Raw genomic sequence first — 5,153 nt, forward strand, 5'->3', positions numbered from 1 at the left:
GTGTGTGTGTGTGTGTGTGTGTGTGTGTGTGTCAGTTTATGTGTATATGTGTTTGTGTGTAATATATGTGTGTGTGTGCATGCAGGTGTATGTGTGTATTTTTATTTCTGTTTGTATGTTTTTGTGTGTGTTTGTGTGCTTGAGAGAGAGTGTGTGTGGGGGGGTGCGTGTGTTTATGTGTTTTTGTGGGTGATATGTATGTGTGTGTGTGTAATATGTGTGTTTGTATTTGAGTGTGTGCGTGTGTGTGTTTGTGTGGATAATATGTGTGAGTGGGTGTGTCTATGTCTGTGTTTATATAGTTACATGTGTTTGTGTATGTGTTTGTGTGTGTAATAAGTGTATTTGGGTATTTGTGTGTGTGTGTGTTTAAGTGCTTGTGTGGGTGATATGTGAGTGTGAGTATAAGCTTTTATGTGTGTGGGTGTTTGTGTGTAATATCTCTGTGTGGGTTAATGTGTGTGTGTATGTGTGTGTGTTTGTGGGTGTGTGTGAATGTTTGTTTGTGTTTTTGTGCGTGTTTGTTTGTGTGAGAGTGTGTGTGTGTGTGTGTGTTTGTGTGGGTAATATGTGTGTATGTGGGTGTGTGTTTGTGTAATATATGTGTTTGTGTATGTTTGAGTATGTGTGTGTGTGTGTGCATGTCAAATATGTGTGTTTGTGTGTGTAATATATGCGTGTTAATGTGTATGTGTGTGTGTATCTATGTTTGCATCTATGTGTGGATGGGTTTGTGTGTGTGGAGGTGTGTGTGGGGGGGGGGGGGGGTTGAGCGTGTGTGTTGTGCGTGTGTGTTTTTTATGTTTGTGTTGTGTTTGTGTGTGAGTATCTTTGTGTGCGTAATGTGTGTGGGTATATGTTTATATGATTGTGTGTGTGTGTTTATGTGTTTAACCAATGTGTTTGTAAGAAAGAGAAAGTGTGTGTGTGTGTCTGTGTTTTTGTGCGTAATGTGTATGTGTGTGTGTGTTAGTTTGTATGTGTAATATGTGTGTATGTATGTGTTTGTTTGGGTGTGAGTGAATGTGTATTCTTATTTGAGAATGTATGTGTTATTTTTTTGTATTTGTATGTGTGTGTGTGTGAGAGAGTTTGTGTGTGTGTGTGTGAGAGAGTTTGTGTGTGTGTGTTTGTGTTTAATGCATGTGTTTGTGAGAGGGTGTGTGTGTTTATTATATAAAATTTGTTAATTTATTTAATAATTTTTTTTTTTAGAATTAAAGGATGTTTGAATAAAAACAAAAATTAAAATGTGGAAATTTTTTGAAGACATTTTATATAATTAAAACATTAAAATTTGAATTCAGATTAAAATTTCTAAGCTAGTTATTTTCATTTTATATACACATACATACATATTGAAAAAAAAAATATTATTTAAATATTAAAATTTGACTAATATTTTATTTCGAATTCTAATTTAAAATTTTTATATTTATGTTAAAAGATAAATTTAATTATTGTTATCTAAGCAATATGAAATATAAAATATTTAATTACTTTGTCAAAATAAAATATTTAGAAAAAAAATCAATTACAAACAATTCAAATATGCTTTTCAAAAATTTTAAAATTATAGAAACATCTCATCACAATACCAAGTAAAGATATATAAGTTTTTTTATGACTTCTCATCTCAAATATTCAATCTATGTGATTTTCTATATTAATGAAATATGAATACTTCCTTTATTTAATGACTTTTGTAATTCAACATACATATTGTAATACACTTTCCTTATAATTACCATTTATGTAATCATTTTTACCTCTATTAAATCTAAACAAAAGTACAAAATTTTACAAACTAAAACATTTGATGTTGTCTTTGGAAAACATAAAAAAAATGACCCTTAACAAAAACATTTGGAAAAAATGATCAATATTGTTTAATCTTCCATATTGGTGTAAACTTGATGTGTGACATTGCATAGACGTGATGCATGTTGAAAAAAATTTATGTGATAGTGTTGTTGGGACTTTACTAAACGTTAAAGGAAAAAGCAAAAGATGGAGTGAAAGCATGGCAAAATTGGTTGACATCCGTAGTCCATAGAAAGACGCACCTATCTTCCTCCAGCTTGTCACACTCTTTCAAAAACAGAAAAACAATTTTTTTGTCAATGTTTACATGGTTTGAAAGTTCCACAAGGTTATTCGTCAAATATTAGTAGCCTTGTTTCTCTTAAAGATTTAAAGTTAGTTGGTTTAAAGTCTCACGATTGTCATGTTTTAATGCAACAATTTTACCAGTAGTTATTCGAGCCATATTACTTGTCTCTGTTAGAGGTATTCTCACACGTTTAAGTTTGTTTTTCAATGCCATTTGCAAGAAAGTTGTTGAACAGTTAGATGATTTACAAAATGAGGCTATCAGACTTTTGTGCCAATTAGAAATGTATTTCCCACCCTCATTTTTTGACATCGTGGTTCATTTGATTGTCCATCTAGTGAGAGAAATTAGAATATGTGGGTCGATTTTCTTGAGGTGGATGTACCCAGTTGAAAGATACATGAAGATCATAAAGGAATATGTTAAGAATCAATTGAGACTGGAGGCTTCGATTATAGAGCAGTACATCGCAGAGGAAGCTATTGAATTCTGCTTAAGTTATATGCCAAGTTGTGAACCAATAGGACTTCCAAAGAAAACAGTGCATGAACACAGACGTGAAGGAAAGGGAGTTCGAGGAGTAAGGATTGAAAGTGTTAATGGAAAAGAAGTTAATCAAGCTCATTTGTACATTTTAAACAACACAGAGGATGTTATATCTTACATTTCACAGCACATTGATGAAATTAAGTCAGCACATCCACGTATGAGTGAAAAGTGGACACTTAATGAACATAACAAATCCTTTTTAGCTTGGTTTAAGAAAAAGATTTATGCCACTCCGAATTTTTCTGAAAATCTATTAAGATTAGCTCGTGGACCTAACACTGATGTGATCACTTTCGGCGGCTATTACATAAACAATTACTTGTTCTATTCAAAGGAGGAAGACGATAAAGGTAGAGTTCAAAATAGTGGAGTTACCCTACAAGCTGAGGCTGCACACTTTTCCAGTTCCAAGGATAAGAATCCAATTACAGCATTAATTAATTATTTTGGAATAATACAAGAAATTTGGGAAATTGATTATGTCACTTTTAGAGTTCCAGTTTTCAAGTGTAAATGGGTTGATAGTAAATCTGGTGTCGTGACAGAAGACCTCATATTCACTTTGGTGGATCTTAATAAAATGAGTTACGCAGATGAACCATTTATTATGGCTAGTCAAGCAAAACAAATATTCTATGTCACTAACCTAGTGAATCATAAATGGTCAATGATATTGGAAGGCAGAGCCATGCACATAACTGATGATGAAGATGCATCGTCAATTGTTTGGTTTCTCTGGAAGTATTATTTCACAAGGCATGAATATTTCATGCTAGATTTTACAACCGTAAAAGTAACAGAACGATTTCTTCCTTGTAAGATATGGTTTCCTTTTTCGGCAATTAAAGTTGATATTTTCTTTTATCCATGGAATCANCTGTCCAGAGTTGGAAGAACTTGTAAATGTTTGTCGTAACAATGGTGCTCTCGGGGCTAGGCTTACTGGAGCTGGATGGGGTGGTTGTGCAGTTGCTTTGGTGAAGGAGAACATAGTTCCACAATTTATCCTTAATTTAAAGGTTTGTTTTAATTATATTTAATATTTAATAACCCTAATTATCAATCATCGAAGACCTNGGATTAACATGTAGTCAATGCTGAATTTTATATCCATTGCAGGAATGCTTCTACCAGTCTAGGATAGACAAGGGCGTTATTAAGAAGAACGATCTTGGCCTTTATTTATTTGCTTCTAAGCCATCAAGTGGTGCTGCTATATTCAAGTTTTAGTATATTTTTAACCTAATTTCTTTCTAAACCTTGTCCCCTCTAAACATACAAACACAGACTATTTTCGTCTTTAATGTATTTTAGTTGACAGAAAACAATAAATGATATTGCCGAATGGCTTTGCAGTAATCTTCTGTAATTGGTAAATAAATGTTTGATCACGAAAACAGCGTTTACACACCGAAGCAGTTGTCGCGATTGGGTAACAGTCAAATTCATTACAGTTCTTCAGATAAATTATTAAATTGGAGATAAGAAATACCTGGATTTAAAGTTTAATGTGGGTTAATTTTGTTTACGCATTCTGGAAAGGAGAGAAGTATCTCTTTACGTGGTGTTTCTGAAAATTTTCACTTACAAGAATGTTTCATCTGCAAATCAAAATTCATGTGTTGTATAGTTTAAATCAGAATTATTATTATATTTTTTGTATAAATACCTTTTAGATTGTTTATTCTGAAAAGTTCAATTCTGGATTCGATGATATAAGAACTTGTCTGATAGCCATCACAACAAATAAAAACTCCATTGATGTTATTCATTCATACCTTGTACACCTATCTGCAATTTACTAACTTCAAACCTCATCAAAAGTTGTTCGAATCTTTAATCTTGTAGCAATAAAGTATGAACTTACAGTAGAGTAAACATAATACACCTGAAAAGCAATAAATTTGAAGGAGAGACTGAATCACATTTAATAATTTGATAAAATATTGTCACTAAATTTTTATGGATTTGATTTTGAAACCTTTTATTAATAAAAATATTTTATGTTTATATAAATTTATGTTTATTTTTTTTTTCTGATGTGAAATTTTGTTTTTACTCAAGACACATAAAAATCATGGGTGTGTAATTAGTAATTTTGAGATTACTCGTCCAGTATTATTGTGTCTTTCTCATCCAGTATTGTTGTATTTCTTCTCTGTACTTGGAGTAGCTTCCCAGCACCGTGAAATCCACATGCCAACGTGATTCCTACCGTGAACTACAATCTTGGCAGCAGAAAACGCGTTGAATCAAAATTGAAACGACTCACCCCTCTTAAAATTCCTTTTTATTTTTTTAGGATAATGATACTTTGACACTTAGAATGTGATAAATTTTTTACACTGCCACGTGTCACATTCTAGGTGGTCCACGTGTTTTAAAAAATAAAATAATAAAATAACGTGAATTTACTTTAGAGTTCAAAATAAGTGACAGATTCAAAGATGTCCTCTTGGTGCTAAAAGTTAGCTTAAACTATCCAGTTATT

The sequence above is a fragment of the Vigna radiata genome, chromosome 6 (assembly GCF_000741045.1).
Source record: "Vigna radiata var. radiata cultivar VC1973A chromosome 6, Vradiata_ver6, whole genome shotgun sequence".
In the NCBI taxonomy this organism is placed as follows: domain Eukaryota; kingdom Viridiplantae; phylum Streptophyta; class Magnoliopsida; order Fabales; family Fabaceae; genus Vigna; species Vigna radiata.